Source organism: Pyrgilauda ruficollis, unplaced genomic scaffold (assembly GCF_017590135.1).
Source record: "Pyrgilauda ruficollis isolate IOZ18807 unplaced genomic scaffold, ASM1759013v1 scaffold246, whole genome shotgun sequence".
Classification (NCBI taxonomy): domain Eukaryota; kingdom Metazoa; phylum Chordata; class Aves; order Passeriformes; family Passeridae; genus Pyrgilauda; species Pyrgilauda ruficollis.
In genome coordinates, this window is record NW_024523778.1 from 36,118 (window position 1) to 57,908 (window position 21,791).

General features: G+C 57.0%; 1 non-coding gene across 1 annotated transcript; it reads right to left on the minus strand.

Annotated features, from left to right (window-relative positions):
* Positions 1–18,439: 18,439 nt before the first annotated feature.
* TRNAL-AAG lies at positions 18,440–18,521 on the minus strand. Its single transcript has one exon. It is a non-coding gene; the product is annotated as a tRNA-Leu (tRNA).
* Positions 18,522–21,791: the final 3,270 nt, after the last annotated feature.

Genomic DNA, 21,791 nt, shown 5'->3' on the forward strand with positions numbered 1-21,791 from the left:
AGGCTCGTCAGCAAGACAGAGCAGCCCCAGCACGGAGGGGGGAGCAGAGCTGAACCCCCCCTGCACTCCAGGGCACAACATGAAAGAGCTGCTGTGAATATGAAATATGTCAAATATGCCCAAATGCATTTTGTAAAAGACAATGTATTTATGTTTGGGGCTGCTTTGTTTGAAGAATCCATCATGGCCAGGGATAGGAGCCCCGGTTATTTTTGTTTCTGTAAACAGAGCGGTTGGACAGACCTTGCCCCCCCTCCCCACACAGGCTGTTTGCTCTGAGGAGCCACAGCTCTCCCGTGCATCCATCAGGACACATCAGCCCAGCATTTCTCGGGGCTGGCAGATGAAAGGAAGTGTTCATCCCCACTTGGAGTGGCTTTGCAGTGCGGGCTGTCCTTCCAGCACTCCGTGCTTTATGTGACAGCTTGCATTTTGCCTGATGTGTTTGTAGCTCCTGTCTCTGAGCAGGCCCCAAGGAACAGAGACAAAAACAAGCCTGGAAACCCTCTGCCCACATTTGGGCACGGCTTGGTCCCGTCCTGGCCTCAGGGGGAGGTCAGAGCCTGGCAGTGCCACCAGAGAGCTGAGCCCAGCCTCTGTTCCTGGGGCTGAGAGGGATCTGCAGCCTCTAAAGGCCACAACTTTAAACATTCAAACCCAAAGGAACGCTCTGGGGACCTTTAAATGCCACAACTTTAAACATTCAAACCCAAAGGAAGGGTCTGGGGGCAAGGTGGGGATGGGCCAAAGCTCGGGCTCAGTGGTGCTGGAGGTCTTTTCCAACCCATGTAACTCTGTGATTCTGTGGCTCTTTGCAGCACTGAGTGTGGCACACACCTGTCCCAAGGGCAGGACGTGTCCCCTGGCAGAGTGAAAAGCTGCAGGGCTCAGTGGCCCGGAGCAGAAGCAGCCCCCGCTGGCCAGCTGCGCTCCCGGGGTGTTTACTCTGTGACAGCCAAGAACTGCCTGTCCTCGTGTCCCCTGCCGCTGGTGACAGCGAGGACACGCTGGGTGCCCGCAGCAGGACGTGCTGGTGGCAGCGGCAGCTGCCAGGGCTGCCCAGCCCGAGCGTGGGAGGGACAGGCTCCCTCCAGGTGCCACCTTCGCAGGGCTCCTGCTGCAGGTGGCTCTGTCCCACCCTCTGGGGGGGATGTCACCCCAGCAGTGTGACCATGGCACGTCCCCCTCCGGGTTCAGGGTACAAAGGCACCCCCAGCACAGCCTGACAGCAAAAACAACCAAGAGTCAAAGCCAGTTAATGGCACGGTTAAAATTAGGGTTTTCTCTAAAGATACATGGGAAAGAAACCCCATTCCCGCATGTCTGTTTGTCCCCGTTCCCCCATGTCTCTGTCTGTCCCCACTCCCGCATGTCGCTGTTTGTCCCCACTCCCCCATGTCGCTGTCTGTCCCCGTTCCCGCATGTCTGTCTGTCCCCATTCCCGCGTGTCGCTGTTTGTCCCCGTTCCCGCATGTTGCTGTCTGTCCCCGTTCCCCCATATCTGTCTGTCCCCGTTCCCCCATGTCGCTGTCTGTCCCCGTTCCCGCATGTCTCTGTCCCCGTTCCCCCATGTCGCTGTCTGTCCCCGTTCCCGCATGTCTGTCTGTCCCCATTCCCGCATGTCGCTGTCTGTCCCCGTTCCCGCATGTCGCTGTCTGTCCCCGTTCCCGCATGTCTCTGTCTCCGTTCCCGCATGTCGCTGTCTGTCCCCGTTCCCGCTGGCCCCGGCCGTGCTGGCACGGGCCGGTCCCGGGGTGCGACAGGAGGACCCGAGCGGTTTCCCGACAATGGCACGGTTAATCATTGAGCCGCTGCTGCCGCAGCCCCGGCACCGCGGGCACGGGCACAGCGAGCAGCGAAGGGCACCGCTGCCACCGTGTCCCCGCTGTCCCCTGCGTCCCCAGTGTCCCCGGTATTCCCGGTATTCCCACTATCCCCAGTGCCCGCGCTGTCCCCGGTATCCTCGGTATTCTCAGTATTCCCACTATCCCCAGTGTCCCCAGTGTTCCCGGTGTCCCCACTATCCCCGCTGTCCCCACTATCCCCAGTATCCCGTGTCCCCACTGTCCCCGCTGTCCCCAGTGTCCCCAGTGTCCCCACTGTCCCCGCTGTCCCCAGTGTCCCCAGTGCTCCCACTGTCCCCAGTATCCCCAGTGTCCCGCGGGGCTGCAGCCAGCCCGGAGCTGTTTCCCAGGGCTGAGTGCAGGGCAGGTGCTGTGGGACACTGAGCTGTCCCTTCCTTTGCGTTTTTCACCCCAAACAGACACGAGTGGAGGTGACTCTGCGCAGCCTCCCGTGGCCCCGGCGGTGGCACTGAAGTGTCCCAGCCCCAGCCTGGCTGCTGTGATGGTTCCCAAGGCTCTGAGGAGCAAGGGGCAGGCAGGGCGAGCTGCATTCCCGGTTTGGGAATGTGCCTGCTCTCGGTGACGTGTCACTGCACCCATGGTGGCAGTGTCACTGCACCCATGTCACACTGCCCTGCCCGGAGTGTCCCACATGGGCAGGGCACAGCTCAGAGCAGCTGCAGGCGAGCTCAGACACCTCTGCATGCCCCGGGAAGTGCAGTTCAAGGCTGGCAGCAGTTTCCCAGTGCAGAAGGTCACCCTCAGGAAGGGCTGGTGTCCCCACGTGTCCCCTCTGCTCTGTGCTGGGCCCTGCAGCCATCAGGCTCACCCCAACCAGATGCCCCTGGCCAGGAGGGCGTTTTAATTCCTGTTTCCCACTTGATCCAAAGGGCCCCGTCCCCCCTGGACATCAGTTGTCCTTGGCTTGTGGCACCTTGGAGTGCAAGTGTGGAATTAAATCACTCAGTGCTGCTGGCTGATCTCCTGCTCTGATTCCGTGATCTCCACTCGTGTTTAGAAACACCAGGGACCAAATTCCCCTCATTTTGACACAAATAATTTTAATTAGCATATTAAAATAGTTGTCTTAACATCACCCTGTCACCTGCCTTCAACTGCATTTACAAAATGCCCCTAAACTCTCAGCCTGGGATCCCCAGGGAGTGTCCCAGGGGTGTCCCAGGTGTGTCCCTGGGGTGTCCCTGGGGTGTCCCAGGTGTGTCCCAGGGTGTCCTGGGACTGTCCGGCAGGCATTGCCCATCGTGGTGAGTTCCCTGCCTGCAGGCCTCAGTCCTGCCCGTGGCTGTGACTGTCCCAGCCAGAGCTGTTCCTTAGTGCTGGGAATCCTGTTGGGTTTGAAGGAAGAACACAGCAGGAGCTCCACAGCCTCTGGAGCACCAGCTGCTCCCTCCTGACACAACAAGCATTTAGCAACGCCTGGCACCCTGACGGCCTTTTCCTTCCCAAAATACCCGGGGTGAGCAACACCCCAACCATGAGAGCTGTTCCCCACATCAGAGGGGTTTGTGCAAGCCTGACCCTGGATGTCACGGTGGCAGCAGACACGGGGTGCCCACGGGACATTCCCAATCTGCTTCCCAGCACCACCTCTCGGGAGACTCACCCTGGATTCACACCAGGCACGACCTTTCCCAGAATGGGAGCTGCCACCGTTGGGAAAGGCTGGTGAGAGTGCAAGGGCTGCTTTTCAGGGGCTGGCGTGCCAAGGGCTGCTCTTCCAGGGGCTGGCATGCCAAGGGCTGCTTTTCCAGGGGCTGATGTTCCAGGGGCTGCTCTTCCAGGGGCTGGCATTGCAAGGGCTGCTTTTCCAGGGGCTGATGTTCCAGGGGCTGGCATTCCAAGGCTGGCATTCCAGGGGCTCACGTCCCAAGGGTTAGTGTTCCAGGGACTGGTACTCCAAGGGCTGCTGTTCCAGGGGCTGGCATTCCAGGAGCTGGCATTCCAAAGGTTGGCATTCTAGGCGCTGGCACTCCAAGGGCTGCTGCTCCAGAGCCTGGTGTGCCACAGCCAGCAGTGAGGTGTCACCAAGCCCCACCCAGGCCGGCCCTGGTGGCTGTCACTGTCACTGTCCTGCTGCAGCACAGCACAGCTTCATTCCCAAAGCCCTTGGGATTATCCATGCCAAGCTGTCACCACGAGCTCCCAAATCCAGCCCGCTGGGGACACCAGTGCTGCAGTGCCACCTGTGGCCTTCCCACCGGTTCTTCCCTTTTTGTGTCCAGCAGCACAGAGCTGGAGCTGTTCTCCCCTGGTGTCCCCAGTGTCCCCGGCATCCCCAGTGTCCCCAGTTCTTTCACTGGTTTTCCCTTTTTGTGTCCAGCAGCACAGAGCTGGAGCCAAAGCCAAAGCCCATCAGAGGGACATCCCGGGATGTCCCTCAAGTGCCCCCAGCCCTGCTGTGGGGCGAGCTCCGTGGTGCTGCTGGTCCCTGCTGACCCTGGCAGGATTCACCTGGGGCAGGTGACAGCTCCCCAGGGATTTGGGCACGGCACAGCTCAGAGCGAGCCCTGGAGCTGCCTTTGGGCTGTGGTTTGTATTTGCAGCTGTTGTGGCTGATCCTCCCGCCCGAGGACACGGTGTTACCCTGGCACAGGGAGCCGTGCTGAAATCCTGCAGAGGTTTCCCAAGACGCTGGCAGGCGCGGCAGGCCGGGTTGTGCAATGGCAGCGGCGGGGACATCACTCGCTGTCTGTGTCGCGGGGAGGGCAGGCTCGGTGCTGCTGCCCCCAGGCTCTGCGAGGTGTCCTGGCACAGGGAACGGGACGGGCTCTGCAGCCCTTCCTTCCAGCCCTTCCTTCCAGCCCTTCCTTCCAGCCCTTCCTTCCAGCCCTTCCAGCCCTTCCTTCCATCCCTTCCAGCCCTTCCTTCCAGCCCAGGCTGCGACCCTGGCGTTGGAAATCTCCCGAGGTCTCGCTGATGTCCCCCTGTCCTGGCAGCCCCTGCGGTCGCACCTGGGTCAGGTGAGGCTGCTGAGAGCCGCGGGCGGGGCTGAGCTGAGCAGCAGCACCCCGAGCCCCCGGGCACTTCCCAGGGGACATTCCCGGCTTCCATCCCTATTTCCTCCTCCAGCTGGAAGAGAGAGAGCGGGGCAGGGAAAGAGAGAGCCGGGCAGGAACAGAGAGCGGGGAAGGAAAAGAGAGCGGGGCAGGAAAAGAGCCCGGGGCAGGAAAAGAGCCCCCGGGTTTCCAGAGGATTTCCCTGCCTATCCAGGGGGATGGAGTGTCTGTGCGGCCGGGGGCAGCATCCCGCCTGCTGCCCCTCCCACCCCACCTGCAGCATCCAGGGATGGGAGGGACGGCAGCGCTCCGGGGGCTGCAGAACAAACCGGAGAAGCAAAATTCCCGGCGGAGAGATGCCCTGTGCCAGGGAAGCCGAGGAACCGGGGCAGGAGCTGCTGCCAGGCCGTGCCGGGCTGAGCCGTGCTCAGGGACACCCAGAGCAGCACTGGGAGTGGCAGGAATGGGGACAGACAGGGCTCGGCCCCCTCTGTGCACACCCCAGCCCCGGCTCCGGGAGAGCCCCTCACTCACACCAGACCCACAGGGCAGAGCTGGGGCTGCCCTGGATCCCTGGCAGTGCCCAAGGCCAGGCTGGACACTGGGGCTGGAGCACCTGGGACAGTGGGAGGTGTCCCTGCCAGGGTAGGGGTGGCACTGGGTGGGATTTGAGATTCCTCCCAACCCAAAGCAGTCTGGCATTCCGGGATTCCATGATCTTCCACATTTTGATTTCACTTCTCGTTCCCAGGGTTTCCACACCTCCCCATGGATGTGGAGGGGCTCAGGTTCCCTGCAGGGCCCTGCTGGTCCTGGGCTTGGGGTTTGTGATGGATTTTGAGGGCTGGGGATCGCCAGGATCTCTGGGATCACCAGGGCTGGAGCAGGACCATGCACAGGGCAGGGGAGGGGGCAAGGCTGGGCCCCCAGAGCCCCCCTTGCGTGGCCTCCCTGGTCCTGACCCCACAGGGCTCTGGGGACCCCCTAAAGTGCAGTGGGAATGGGCTGGGTGGGTGGCTGGGTGCAATCCCTGCCTGTCCCTGTCACGTTTTGAGGCATGACTTCAGCACAATTCCCATTTTCTGCAGAGCTCCAGCGCCATTCCCAGCACGCTGGGTGTCCTGGAAGCTGCTCCTGGCAGGGCTGGGGACAGCCCAGCCCAGGGCTGCACCTTGTGTTTCCCAGCAGGATCACGGAGCACTGTAAATTAAGCACAAGAGCCACAATTTATTCCTTTTTTGGGAAGCTTGTATGTCCAAAACATCCCCGCTGCAAATCCTCCCCCTCCGAAGGCAGAGGGGAACCCAGCCCACGAGGGCTGAGCCCGAGGCAGCAGAGGTTTTATTTGTGCTTCGCTCACTATTTATGGGGGTTTTAATTAAGTTTCTAACGTTAATTAATACCCAAGCACGTTTAATTTCCCTGAGTTCCCAGCAAGGCTGTCCAAGGCAGAGCAGCCCAGTGGTTCCCAGCAGGATGGAGAGCCACAAAGTGCCTTTCTCTGCCATATCCTGTGGCCACGCTGAAAAGGAACCGTTTTGGTTTTTCATTCTGAAAATGAATGGTTTTGTCCCAGTCTCACCTGGTTTTTTCCTTTCCCCCCTCAGTCTCAAGTGCCTGCTGAGAGCTGGGTGAGCTTGTTCCCCATTCCACTGCTGGAAGCTGCAGCCATTCCCTGGGAACAGAATTCCATCCTTCCCATGGCCCCAGAGCCCCTTGGGGAACAGAACAGCTCCAGAGGCTCGGTGTGAGGGCAGCTCGGGCACCTGGGGAGAGCCCGGCCTGGCCGAGGCTCAGGGACACCAGGTCAGGGCTGGCTCCTCAAGGCAGGAACTCAGCTGGGCAGAGGGACGAGGAGCACAGCCTGAAAAAGGAGGGAAAAAACTTTAAAAATAAACAAAATGTTAAAAGCAGAAAATCTGCTTCTGTCACAGCTTCGTCCAACTTCCAACCCTACTTCCAGTTCCAAGTTTTGTTTGAATCCACCCAGTCATGAGAAAAGGGGAAACGCTGAGCCCTGGAGGAGCATTTTCCAGGGAAGAGAAGGGGTGACCCAGACATTCCATGGCAGAGGGTGAGTCACGGTGATGTCATGGTGGTGTCATGGTGATGTCATGGTGATGTCACGGTGATGTCACGGTGATTCATGGCAAAGGCAACTGCAGCCTTTGCCTTCAGCACCTGCCCACGTGGAATGCAGGTGCCCCCTGCAGCACCTCCTCCCAACACCCTGTGGGGTTTGGATTCCATGCTGGATGCCATTTCCAGTTGGGGTTGGATTCCAGTTGCATTTCATGTCCATTTGGGGTTGGTTTCCTGTTGGGTTTCATTTCCAGTTGGATTTCATTTCCAGTTGGGTTTGTATTCCATGTTGGATTTCATTTCCAGTTGGTTTGTATTCCATGTTGGATTTCATTTCCATGTTGGATTTCATTTCCAGTTGGTTTGTATTCCATGTTGGATTTCATTTCCATGTTTGATTTCATTTCCAATTGGTTTGTATTCCATGCTGGATTTCATTTCCAGTTGGGTTTCGTTTCCATGTTGGATTTCATTTCCAGTTGGGTTTATATTCCATGTTGGATTTCATTTCCAGTTGTGTTTCTTTTCCATGTTGGATTTCATTTCCAGTTGGTTTGTATTCCATGTTGGATTTCATTTCCAGTTGGGTTTGTATTCCATGCTGGATTTCATTTTCAGTTGGGTTTCAGTTCCATGTTGGATTTCATTTCCAGTTGGGTTTCATTTCCAGTTGGATTTCATTTCCAGTTGGTTTGTATTCCATGCTGGATTTCATTTCCATTTGGGTTTCATTTCCATGTTGGATTTCATTTCCAGTTGGGTTTCATTTCCATGTTGGATTTCATTTCCAGTTGGTTTGTATTCCATGTTGGATTTCATTTCCAGTTGGGTTTCATTTCCATGTTTGATTTCATTTCCAGTTGGGTTTTGTGTCCATGTTGGATTTCATTTCCAGTTGGGTTTATATTCCATGTTGGATTTCATTTCCAGTTGTGTTTCTTTTCCATGTTGGATTTCATTTCCAGTTGGTTTGTATTCCATGTTGGATTTCATTTCCATGTTTGATTTCATTTCCAGTTGGGTTTGTATTCCATGCTGGATTTCATTTCCAGTTGAGTTTGGTTTCCAGTTGGGTTTCTTTTCCAGCTGGTTTGTATTCCATGCTGGATTTCATTTCCAGTTGGGTTTGGTTTCCGTGCTGGGTCCGAGCGTCCCCCGGATTTTGTGGGGCACGACCCAACCAATGACATTGGCTGTCTGCCCCTTGTTTTCCTGCTCTTTCGGGAAGATTTTCCTGCGGGGGTTTCTGGGCAGGGGCTTTGGGAAGAGCTGCCTCTCCCGAGGCTGGAGCCTGTCCCGGCGGCGCTCGGAGCTCCAGCCTGGAGGGAAGCTGCCTTCCCCCGTGCTGGGATGGGCCCTGGGCCCCTGCCCTGCTCCTGCCAGCCCCACAGGCTCTGGGAGACAGGGCAGGTGGCCCTGGAGGGGAAGGGCCTTGGAATGTTTCCCATTTCCCAGCAGGAAATGCAGCCCCTGCTCCGCTGAATTATTCCACGGGCTGGTTTCTGCAGAACACAAATAGCACATTTACCCCCATAAAGACATTAATAATTCCACAGGCTGCAGTCTGAAAGGTGTTTCTTTTATTCTAAGTGTTTGCAGAGCGAAATTAAACTGCTGTAAGCACTGAAGAAAGGTAATTTATTTTTGTTTCCATTTTCCCTTTCAACCATGGCATTAAATATTAACTGCAGCGTATTTTACCAAGCACATCAATTCATTTCCTGTGGGGGCAGAACTAAACAGCCTCCACGGGAGCTCTGATGGCCTTAATGAAGCCCTGCATTAATCAGAGCAGACCCTGAGCAGTGGCCCTGGGTGGCACACCCCCCCAGCACCCGGATTTCCCGGAGCTGCTCTCCTGCCTCCCCAAATCCCCCTTCCTCGGCAGCCTCTGCCTCTCCTGAGGCTGAGCTGCTGGAACTGGGCTTGGCGTGTCCCTGTGCTCAGCAGGGGACACGGGGCACAGCTCTGCCCCCGGGCTCAGCCCCTGAACCCTCCCAGCCCAGCCAGGCTTCTCCCAGAGCCCAAACCCGCTCTGATCCTGCTCCGGGGTTTAAAGCTGGGCAGGAAGAGAAGGGGGAAACCTCCAGCCTCCCCTCCAGAGACATCTGGGGGGCTTTGTGCCCCCTCCACAGGAATTCAGCTCTGAAGGGACAATGTCTCTTCCCAAAGGACAGCACAGCCTCCAGTGCAGATGGGGAACAGGAGAGAAGTCATCCTTGTCTTTAGAACAAGCCACAGGAAAGGAAGGACCTGCTAATTCAGAGTTAGTAAGGCTGGAAAAGCTCTCCCAGAGCATTAAAGCCAACCCTGGCCCAGCCCCACCTTGTCACCTCCCCGGAGCTCTGGGTGCCACGGCCGGTGCCCCATTCCTGTTCCCATCTGTAACATCTGTATTTTATCTGTGACACATCTGTGCATTTCCACACTTCCCAGTGAATACTGGGGACTTGATGACCCCTGAGGGTCCTTTCCAGCTCGGGATATTCTGTGGCTCCCTTGGTTCCAGCTGTGCTGTTCTTCCAGGCTGGGTTGTTAAACCAAAGCATGAACAGCAGCATCCTCAAACAACAACAGCAGTGTTCCATCTGTCAGGCTTCTTTTCAGCCTTCCACAGGGCTGTAAAATCACAGAACATTTGGGTTGGAAGGGACCTCTGGGTTCCTCTAATCCGCACCCCAAAATAGATCAAAGGAGGGTGGAGGCTGGTTTTGCTTTCCCAGCAGAGATGCACGTGGCTGGTCTGTCATTAACTTATTCTTTAAACTACTTTTTTTCCTCGCAAAAAGCCCTGACTCAGAGCGCTCTTGAACAGGGCAACTTCCCTCGATCAAAATAGCCACAGTTCTTTGAAAAAACCAGCCCTCAAACCACTTCCTTCCCTGTGCAGTGAAAGCTGTGGTGCCTCTGGGGCTCGGGGCTGCTCCTGCTGCAGACTCTGAATCTGAAATGCTGAAGCCCCCAAGAGCAGCTGCTGGGGGCTGCTGTGGCTGTGCCAGCCCGGCCCCCACCCTTGCAGCTCCCCCAGGTGTGGAAAACAGACGGATTGAGGCAATTCCAGCCGCAGTTTGGCTGCCAGCAGCTTATTCCTGTCTCTGCTCGGCAGCGCTTTAACCTGGGGACAGCGGGAGCGCTGCTGCCCCACATCCTGCCTTTATTGCCATTCATCCTCTCCGTTTGTTTATTTATTGATCCTTTGGCAGCAGCAGTTGCCATGGCACCAAACATCAGCGGTGCCAGCGCTCTCCTGGTTCATAAATACCAATTATGGCAGAGCAGCTCAGGGCTCTCCATCTGCATGACCCCATCCAGTTTCCTCCCCATCTTCTCTCCACAGGACATTCTTTGCTTTCTGGCCAGGATTTACCTTTTTCAGCCCCTTTATTCCCATTTCACTCAGTGCCATGGCCCGAGGGTCCGGCAGGATGCAGGAGCTGCCTTCAGGCTTCCAGGGGAGCTCTGGAGGGAACCTGGGAGTGTGGGGAAGGGAGCGGGGCTGGAAGCAGAGCTGGAGCAGCAAAAAGCTTTTGGCAATTTTCAAACAGAGGGCATCACCCAGAAACAGGGGATCCCAGACTGGTTTGGGCTGGCAGGGGTGTCAGAGATCATCTCACCCACGGCAGGATCCATCTCTCCTCCCGCTGTCCCAGCTGCTCCAGCCTGGCCTGGGACACCCCCAGGGAGCCCCTGCAGAGTGCCAGCAGCTCAGGGAAAAGGGCAGAAGGTGAATTTGGGCTGGATCTGTGGCAGCCCCTCAGCACACAGGCAGGGTTTGAGCTGGTGCCAGGCTGAGCTGAGCCCAGCCCTGCCAGGCCCTGCAGGGCACCAGGGCAGCCTCACAGAGCTGCAGCAGAGCTCTGCATCTTCCTGGGCTCCTGCTCAAGAGATTCTGGTGGACCTCAGCTGGCCCTGCTCAGCCAGAGGCTGCCTGGAAATGCAATAGAAAAATAAAAAATAGAGAGATAAATAAATCTATAAAGCAATTAATCCCTAGCAACAGGTGCAGCCCTTTCCCAATTTATTTTAGGATTATAGAATTATAGAATCTCAGACTGGGTTGGGTTGGGAGGGAGGGAGCTTAAATCCCACCCAGTGCCACCCTGCCCTGGCAGGGACACTGCCACTGTGCCAGGTGCTCCAGCCTGGCCTTGGGCACTGCCAGGGATGCAGGGGCTGCTCTGGGCACCTGTGCCAGGGCCTCCTTTACTCCCCTTCCCCCTGCCCCTGGCACTGAGGCCGTGTCCCAGCCGTGCCCCTGGCCCTGTCCTGGGGCTGCCAAAGGACAATTCCAGTGTGAGATGATGTCCCAGGTCCCTCAGCCACAGGAAGGTGCTGGGTGGGCAGATGTCCCCCCTGCCCCAGCAGAACTCACTGCAGTGCTGATCTGCATCCCCCACACCCCCAGGAGCACCCCCTGCCCTTTGCACTCAGGCCTGGGGAGGGGCTGCTGCAGACCAGCCCCCTGAGCCCCCTGAGCAGCTCCTTCCTGGCACCTGCAAGGCTGTGGCTCCTCACTTGGCAAGGTGCAGGGTGGAGGAGGCGACAGAGGAGTCTGCAGGCATGGCAGTGCTTCGAGAGCTCTTCCAGAGCTGGCTTCTGGGGACATTCAGCAGGGCTGGCAGCACCAGGAGGTTGCTTTTGTCCCTGCAAAGCAACAACAGGGTTTGGCTCAGCAGGATCTGTGTACAGCACTGGGGATGGAAAGCAGCAGAGGAAGCTGTTTCAAATAAATAAATAAAAAGAAAACAGGAGTTTTTCCCCCTGCTAGGGAGCCAGGCTTTGTTCTCCTGGATATCCTGCCAAGATACACAAAACGTGACAGTCCCGGGAGTGCAGGAGCCCAGCGTGGGAGCTCGGGGTGGCCTCGGTGCCACAGAGCAGGGGACACTCCTGGGCTGCTGGGGATGTCATGGCCCAGAGCTGGGGGCTCTCCCTGGCACATCTGGGGCTCAGGTGGCACATCTGGGGCTCTCCCTGGCACATCTGGGGCTCAGGTGCCAGGAGCAGCCCGTGGTGCCAGGGCAGTGGCTCAGGTGGCACATCTGGGGCTCAGGTGCCAGGAGCAGCCCGTGGTGCCAGGGCAGTGTCCCTGTGCAGAGGGGACTGTCCTGCTGCTGCTGGCTGAGCAGGGACAGGGACAGCCCTGGGAGGAGCAGGAATCCGCTCTGGGGGCTCTGGGGTCCCAGTGGCACCGCGGGACACCGGGAGAGCCGCGGTGCCCAGGCCAGGCTGTGCCACGGGAGGGAGCAGGGCTGGGCAGCACCGGGACAGCAGGGACAGCAGGGGACAGCAGGGGACATGGCCCCAGCTCCTGGCAGCCCCTGTGCCCCTGCCCGAGCCTCCCTGCCCGCACAGCCCCAGCAGGAGGGGCACAGGCAGGAGCTGAATGTCCCCAAGGGCAGGGGACAGCAGCAGCGCCACTCGAGCCCTCGCGGCTCCTCTCCGTTTATTTCTGTTCCTCAGTTTATTTTGCAGCTCCTATCTGGAGCGTGTGTGCCAGTTTTCCTCTGCAGGGCACGGATTTTCCATTCCCAGCTCTTTCCTGGGGGTTCGGCACACGAGAGCCGGGGGTTAAAGCTGAAAATGCAACGTTCTCCCACAGAGCTGCTGGGAGCAGGAGGGTCTGCAGAGCCACAGGGCTGGGGACCGAGCCTGGGAAAGGTTGGGAAAGAGCTCCAGGATGATCAAATCCAGCCTTGGAGTGAAGGGGATGTGTTGTGGAGCAGCTGGGACACTGGCTGGGAGGGATGGAGGCTCTCCCTGAGGCACAGCAGGAGCGGAGCAGAGCCAGCCCCGGGAGAGGCTGAGCTGCCCCAGGGCGGTGGGCACCGGGGGTCGCTCCGGGCAGGACCCTGGGGACATTCTGGAGAGCCCAGAGCGCTGGGACACGCCTGGTTGGGGAGCTGGGGCTGCCCCATCCCTGGGACTACCCCTGGATATCCCTGGAGTGTCCCTGGATATCCCCAGGACTGCCCCTGGATATCCCCGGAGTGTCCCTTGATATCGCCAGGACTGCCCCTGGATATCCCCAGGACCGTCCCTGCCCATCCCAATGTCCCCACAGTGTCCCCAGCCGAGGTGACATCTCCAGCCAAGGCTGAGCTCGTCCCCATCCCTCTGCAGCTCCCAAATCCGGGACAGCCAAGGAGATGAATTCCCTTCACCATGGACCAGCGAGGGAAAAACACCTCCAGGGCCTGGGGGAGGAATTTCCATGTGCACAAGTTTTCCAGATAAAAAAGACAGGGATTTGTTAACATGTGTCATTTCTCCCTGTGGTTGTATTTCACAGAGGAAAGCTTTCAAAACAACTCTGACTTTTATTAGAGGACACACGTAAAGAACTTTTTTAAATTTTTTTTTTTTTTAAACGAATCAGCTGTTCCATCTCCCCTGAGTCCAGATCCTGAGAAGAATAAATTCTGCAGAGGATGCCTTTGGGAACCAAGAACCGAGGATGGATTTGCAACAGTTGTTTTATACCTCAGGGAAAATTTAAATCCTGGAAGTTGAGGCTCTTCCATGCTGGAAAGGACCCCCAGAGGCCTGCAGCCCCCCACCCCTCTGAGCAGGGCGCCCAGCCTGCTCTCCAAGGAAGGGACTGCAGCGCTTCCCTTGTGCCCAGCCTGAGCTCTGAGAGTCAGAGACCCGAGCCGATCAAACATTCCCTGAGCTGGGCAAGGGTCTCAGGGCATGTCCCTCTCCTGTCCCTCCTCTGGGGGACACTTGGAGAGCTCCCCTGCACACCCCGGCCGTTCTGGGCCGTCCCCCCTGCCCCTCACCCTGCTGACAAAGACTTTGGGGTTCAGTTTGTGCAAGGCAAGGTGACCCCAAGCTCCAGCCCCTCCCCAGCTGCCACCACCCCAACCCAGAGCCGGCTCCAGCTCCAGCTTCCATCCAGCCTCAGCTCCCATCCAGCTCCCAGCTCCCACCCAGCTCCCAGCTCCAAGCTCCAGCTCCCAGCTCCAGCTCCCATCCAGCTTCCAGCTCCAGCTCCCAGCCCCAGCCCCAGCTCCCATCCAGCTTCCAGCTCCAGCTCCCATCCAGCTCCCAGCTCCCATCCAGCTCCCAGCTCCCATCCAGCCTCAGCTCCCATCCAGCCTCAGCTCCCATCCAGCTCCCAGCTCCCATCCAGCTCCCAGCTCCAGCCCCCAGTTCCAGCCCAGCTCCCAGCCCAGGAGCCCCGAGTGCGGTTATTGGATCGCATCCTTACCCACCGAGTGAGTCTGCAGGGCTTTGTTTTAAAGAGCAATTTAAAACCAGAGGAGAAGACAAATTACAGGGCTTGGGCTTCGGCCTGGCAGGGAGGGAGCAGGGAGAGAGATCCAGGGCTGGATCCAGGAGGTTCCTGGCTCTGGAGGGGGCACAGAGGGGCAGGGACCGCCCTGCCAGAGGACACCAATGTACCCAAGGGTGTCCTGACCCTTGGAGCATCACCCACTGCCCCCATTCCTGACCTGGGGGCTCAGAGCCCACCCTAAAACCCCTCATCATGTGCTGCTCATTAAGAGAAACCCCCAAAACCCCTCATCATGTGCTCCTCATTAACGAGGATCACCTGGGATGAGGCCCACCCTTAATGAGACTCACCTGAGATGAGGATCACCCTTTATGAGACTCACCTGTGATGAGTGTTGCCTTTAATGAGAAGCACACTTAATGAGGCTCCTGAGCCACACCCACAAGGCTCATTCCATTTGTTAAACAAATTCAGCCAAAGAGGTGTCAATATCTGCACAATATGGATAAAATAAACACCCTGCAGTGGAAAATGCATTACTGTCAGTGCTTTATGGACATGTTTCAGTTTAAAAAAACCCCAAAGTCAGTCCAGAGGAGGCTCTGGAGCCAGGCTGGGAGAGCTGGGGGTGCTCACCTGGAGAGGAGAAGGATTCAGGGAGAGCTCAGAGCCCCTGGCAGGGCCTGGAGGGGCTCCAGGAGAGCTGGAGAGGGACTGGGGACAAGGCCTGGAGGGACAGGACACAGGGAATGGCTCCCACTGCCAGAGGGCAGGGATGGATGGGAGATTGGGAACTGGGAATTGCTGGCTGGGCTGGAATTGCCAGAGCAGCTGTGGCTGCCCCTGGATCCCTGGCAGTGCCCAAGGCCAGGCTGGACACTGGGGCTGGAGCACCTGGGACAGTGGCAGTGTCCCTGCCAGGGCAGGGGGATGGGATGAGCTTTAAGGAGTGTTTTTCAGGGGAATGGAAATGATATAAATTAGAGATGTGGAACAGCTCTTTAAGCAGGGAATTTGATGAATAACAGCTCCTTGGAGCAGTGGAGCAGCAGGAATTCAGGGTAGAGGAAATTCTTTCCTATGGAGGGGAGGTGCAGTGGGGGATGAAAAACAGGGGAAAGCACAGGATAAAACACTCCCAGGCCCAGGGGGGATTTTGGGGTGTCTGTGCAGGGCAGGAGTTGGATCAGTGATCCCTGGGGTCCCTTCCATCAGGACATTCCTTGAACCTGGGATAAAACATCCTGAGCCACAACATCCATCAGCGCAGGATGACACCTCAAAACCTCATCCTTTAATCCCTCCCACTGAGCCGGGCCCAGCCAAGGTGGGATTTAATTCATGGCTTTGTCTGCTCAGCCCCGGGAATTCCTGAGCGCTTCCCCCCGGGTTTGGGGCACACGCCGTCCCAAATGAACGTCATCCCAGCCGGGAGACGGGAGCACAGTGGGCAGCCCATAAATATCCAAACAGAAACGCCTGCAGAACACGCCCGGGGCTCCAGCAGGAGCAGCCCCCGCCCTCGGAGGAGCACGGGAATCGTCTGGGGCACGGCAGGAATGTCTCTCCCCTCGTTCCTCCTCGTTTAGCCTTCTCCTGGTCTGCAGGATCCTTCAAACACGAGAGCTGCTGTGGCGAGCAGAGGAATTCCCAGCACAGGGAAAGGTCAGCAGGCTGCTCCGTGGGGTCAGCCATGGAGGCTGCTGGATTTGGGTTATCAGGGACCTCATCCCAGCGTCTCCTCTGCTTCCAAACAAGGCCTGGTGAAAGCAGAGCACGGCACCCACAACCCCATCCCATCTGGGCTTCCCAGCTCAGCATTCCTGGCTGTGGGACCCCCCTGTCCCAGCGCAGGGCTGAGGGACGGTGGCACCGTGGGGGACACTGCTGGGAATGCCCAGCGGTGCTGGCAGGAGAGCTGACCCCCCGACCCCACACACTGAGGGCTCCAGCTGCCAAGAACACCCAGAGCCCAAAGTTCACGTGGCCTTTGGGGACATCAGCAGAGTGGGGACCACGGGGGACAGGTTTGGGGACACAGGGGGACAGATTGGGGCACCCAGTGGGACAGGTTTGGGGACACACATGGGACAGGTTTGGGGACACACATGGGACAGGTTTGGGCACAAAGTGGGGCAGATTTGGGGACCCACATGGAGCAGGTTTGGGCACATACATGGGACAGATTTGGGGATACACATGGGCAGGTTTGGGGACACATAATGGGACAGGTTTGGGGACACACATGGGGCAGGTTTGGGCACAAAGTGGGACAGGTTTGGGGACACACAATGGGACAGGTTTGGGCACAAAGTGGGACAGGTTTGGGGACACACAATGGGACAGGTTTGGGCACAAAGTGGGACAGGTTTGGGGACACATAATGGGACAGGTTTGGGGACACACATGGGACAGGTTTGGGCACAAAGTGGGGCAGATTTGGGGACCCACATGGAGCAGGTTTGGGCACATACATGGGACAGATTTGGGGATACACATGGGCAGGTTTGGGGACACATAATGGGACAGGTTTGGGGACACACATGGGACAGGTTTGGGCACAAAGTGGGGCAGATTTGGAGACCCACATGGAGGAGGTTTGGGCACACAGTGGGACAGGTTTGGGGACACACATGGAGCAGGTTTGGGGACATACATGGGACAGATTTGGGGATACACAGGGGACAGGTTTGGGCACCCAGGTGGCAGGGGCACCTTCCACAGCCCAGGGCGCTCCAGTTACATTTGCATGAATTACCCTGGAGGTTTTTGACAGAGAAAAGATGCAGAAAAGCACAGTTTAATCTTTCTCCTGTTGCAAATCTGCCCAGGGGAGCAGGAACATCCTGCTTGCACTATTATGAGATAATAATGGCATTAAACAGGACATCATTATGGCCTCATTAGTTATGGCCCTAGACATTTATCTGGGGGATTAAATCCCTCTATTCAGACCACAGACTTGACCTGGCCTAACAATCCCACTGAAATTAAGAAGTTTTCCCTTTCAGTAAAGTCTAAGAGTTAATAAAACCCACGGGTAGCCAAACCAGCACAATTCCTGCTGGGATCTCAGTGCCAGGGCTGTGGCACCGTGGGCATGGCTGGGACAAGGTGGCACTTTCCTCCTGGCCACAGTGACACAGAATCGGGGGTGGTTTGGGTGGAAGGGACCTCAAAGGTCCCCGTGCAGGTCCCTGCAGTCCCTCCCCTGCAATGGCATCTCTCAAATGTTATTTATGTCCTGCTCTGGCTTTTTTTAATAGAGGAGGAAAACTTCCCTCCCCTCCCTTCCTCCTCGTTTATTACAGGCATTAAGTTAAACATGGTTTCCTCTTAAACTCGACCTAATCCAATTAATATTAATATTGCCCTGAGCCAGGCTGATCTCATTAGTGTCCATATTTAATATCATTCCTGCGAGTTGTGCTGAAAATGAGCTTCTTGCTTTTCAGCGGCTCTGGAAAGGAGGAGCAGCGTTTCCTTCCATTCGGGAGCACGGGCGGGATGGGAAAAGGAGCAGCCTGGGGCCTGAGCCCGGGGGGGAATAATCAAGGTTTTGTTTGTGGCTTTTCATGAAATGGAATGGTTTGGATTGGGAGGGACCTCAAACCCACCCAGTGCCCTGCCCTGGCAGGGACACCTCCCACTGTCCCAGGTGCTCCAGCCCCAGTGTCCAGCCTGGCCTGGGGCACTGCCAGGGATCCAGGGGCAGCCACAGCTGCTCTGGGCACCTGTGCCAGCCCTGTCAGGGAGGAATTCCTTCCCAATATCCCATCCCGAATGGATCCCTGCCCTGCCCCACGGGCATCCTCAGGACCTGGATGACATCCTGAGATTCCCCCTGCTCATCTCTGCAAACCCATTTTTAGGGAATTCATGCTGTGTCCCAGCCCCAGCTGAGCCCAGGGGGAATAATCAAGGCTTTGTTTGTGGCTTTTCATGAAATTGAATGGTTTGGATTGGGAGGGACCTGAAACCCACCCAGTGCCACGGCAGGGACACCTCCCACTGTCCCAGGTGCTCCAGCCCCAGTGTCCAGCCTGGCCTGGGGCACTGCCAGGGATCCAGGGGCAGCCACAGCTGCTCTGGGCACCTGTGCCAGCCCTGTCAGGGAGGAATTCCTTCCCAATATCCCATCCCGAATGGATCCCTGCCCTGCCCCACGGGCATCCTCAGGACCTGGATGACATCCTGAGATTCCCAGGGGCCACTTCTGGAGCTCGCCCAGGTCCCTGAGGGAGCCAAAACAAAGCTGGCAGCGGTGGGATTCGAACCCACGCCCCCGCAGGGACTGGAGCCTTAATCCAGCGCCTTAGACCGCTCGGCCACACTACCCTGGCACAGCATTCCCTGGGAATGGGATTGGAGCCGGGATCCGCCCCTGGGCACGGTGCCTTGCCCATCCCGGCCGCCCTCTCCCGCCTCAGATCCTTCGGATGCTCCTGCGTTCTCAGGAGCTCCCGGCAGGATGGAGCCTGGCTGCAGCACTCCCAAAGTGCCCTTCCTTCCAGCGTGGGATTGCTGCTCTCCCTTCCCTTCCCATCCCATCCCATCCCATCCCATCCCACCCACTCTCCCAGCTCCCCCAGCTCTCTCCACACTCACCCCCACATCTCTTTCCTCAGAGGCCGAGGACAGCTCCTCCATCCCGTTGGGAACACGGTGCCGTGTCCGATTTCCCTGTTGGATCTGTGCCCTTCCCGCCGCGCCGTGTCCCCGCGGTGCGGGGGCCCAGGGCCGAGGTGACAGTGACAGTGACAGTGACAGCGCTGCCCCTCAGTGCCTGCCTGGCCCGCAGATCCCGGCCTGCCTGTGGGATCAGGGACGGGGCCAAAATCCGCAGGAAACCTCCTGCCAAGCGCCGGGAGCCAGACCCAGGGAAGTTGTGGAGTCACGTAAATATTTTTCTTCCCCGGTTAAACACAGCCACTTTCTCCTTCCTCAGCACGGCGATAAAAGCACATTTCAATAAACAGCGCTTCAAAGGGATGTTTGCACTTGGCTCCTCTTCCAGCCTTTTTCATTCACTGCAACAGCTCCTGGCTGCAGGAGCTGCAGGTGAACCCCCGGCTCCCTCTGGAAACTCGGCTCCTTCTCCCAAATCCTCCCATTCCCAGACACGTTCTGATTTAAACTGCAAAAATAACCAGAGATAAAAAAAGAGATGTTGTCTGGAATTCCTTGCTCCGTGGGTTTTTTGATCCTCGTTGCTCCAGTCCTAGGAGTCCCTAGACCCAAATCCTGGGATGGATCCCTGTCAGGGATCCCCGGCAGAGATGGTGAAACTCCAGGAGTAAACTGGCTATTTGAGGATAATAATTGGATTTTCATTAAGGGGACACTCACAAACTGCTGCCAATTTCTGAAAGATTTATTTCCAGCCAGCAGCTGCTAAATCATTCCAAATAAATTCCAGCCCCACGGAAGTTTCACAGCCCCATTTGGGATCCCGTGGATCTGGGGACGCTGATCTGCCCCGGCAGAGCTGGGAAAGTGCAGGATTTGAGGCATTTGCACCTCATTGTGTGGCAGGGGTTGGGAAACCTTCCCAATAAACATCCCGCAGCGCTGGGGAGGTTTGGAATTAAACCCCAAACCACTTTAATAAATCCAACGGGATTGTTTCAATTAAAAAGAAGTGATTACAACAGCCCTTATTTTCTTATTAGGGCATTTAAGCAGCCCCTATTAAAAGATTAGAAGATATTGAGTTTTTGTATGGCTCTCCAAAACACTGTTTGGAATATCCCTCGTTAAAATAATTGCTGTTTAAATACTTCTGCCTAAAAATTACATTAATAAAATTGGACATCCCTGTCCAAATTTGGGACAGCAGCTTTGAGAAGGCCTGAGACCTCCCCAGAGATCACCCATGGCCACAGAAAACCCACCTGGGTTGGTAGAAAATGTTTTTCTTCCCCTGAAACAGAAGAAAAACCCCTTCAATATTCCCTGATCTGCTCATTCTTGTGTTCCCCAGCAGCCCAGCCCAGGGCCAGGAGCTGCCAAGAGCAAATAATTCCCATTTTCATAGATGAGGAGATGAATCATTGCTGGTATTTTTAGCAGGTCATTAAGGGCTGGCAGGGATATTTGCAAACTGACTTGTGAGGGTTTGCATTGGTGTGAGCACAACCTCGGAGAGAAAACATCAGCTGGGAGTCAGAACAGAGGCAGTGGGAGCACTGGGAATTGCATCTCCAAGTCTGAAACTGACAGGGAGGGATGGGATAAATGGGGTTTGTGGGAGCCTGGGCCCCACTCCACTGACACATGGGACAGGGATTTGTCCCAGCCCATGGATAATGTGGAATCCCACCCCATGGATAATGTGGAATCCCACCCCATGGATGCCTACATGCCCTGGGGAGGGATGCTGCAGGCACTGGGACAGCTGGGTCCCGTGGGGTTGGATGGAAAGGGACTTTTCCTGCTGGTCTGGGAGCAGGGAAGTTCCTTGGGAGTTCAGAGGAGCATCAGGGCACCTCAGAGGAGTCATGGAATGGGTTGGGAGGGAGCTTAAAGCCCATCCTGTGCCATCCTGCCACGGCAGGGACACCTCCCTCTGTCCCAGGCTGCTCCAGCCTGGCCTTGGGCACTGCCAGGGATCCAGGGGCAGCCACAGCTGCTCTGGGCACCTGTGCCAGGGCCTGCCCACCCTGCCAGGCAGGAATTCCTTCCCAAAGTCCCACCTCAATCTCTCCTCTTTAGTTCAAAACCATTCCCTCGTGTCCCATCACCATCTGCCCGTGTAGAATTCACTCTCCTGGCACAGGGGAAGAGCTGCTCACCCATGAGTGGAGCAGAGCTTCCCAAAATGGACATTTAATAAAGAAACTCTACATGTTAATATTCATATTTAACAGCTCCTTCTCCTGTCTGTGCTCTTGGGGTGCAGTGAGCACCACTCAGGGGAAACGCAGGGAATAAACCAGCTGGAAGGATGGCAGGGAGCCTGGCAGCAGGAGGACAGCTCACACAGCCCGAGAACCCTGGGCAGCCCAGCTGTGCCACGGCCCAGGCTGACAGGGCTGCACATTCCTTCCCAAATGTGGAGGGACTGCCTGGGAACGGGATACCAAGCAGGGCTGTGCCAGGGCCACCAGCCCTCAGCTGTCCCACATTTCCCTGGAAAACCCAATTAATCCAAGGCATCAGCAGCACATCTGCCAGGGGTGGAGCTGCCATCCTCTGCAGTGCAGGGATGCGTGGGGCACTACCTCCATTGGGACAGCCCATCCATCCCAGCAGGCTCCAACGGCCAGGGGGATCTTTGGGATCCTCTCTGCACAAAGTCCCTCACATTTGGGAAGACTTCTGTACTTCTCATTTGTGATTTGATGGTGGAGCTGCTCCTGCTGTGCTGTCCTGAGCCATTGTTAGGCAGCACATCCATCCATCCTCCACCGTCATCCATCATCATTGTCCATCATCCATCATTGTCCATCATTTCCAGATTCCTCTTTTCTCCTGAGCAGTGCTGAGGTGGAACTGAGCCCAAGTGCTCCGTGGTCCTTCACCTTCTGCTTTGCTCCATCAGGGGCTGGAGGTGCAAGGGGGGCTCTGGTGGCACTGGACTCCTGCCAGAGAGTGCCTGGAGCTCCT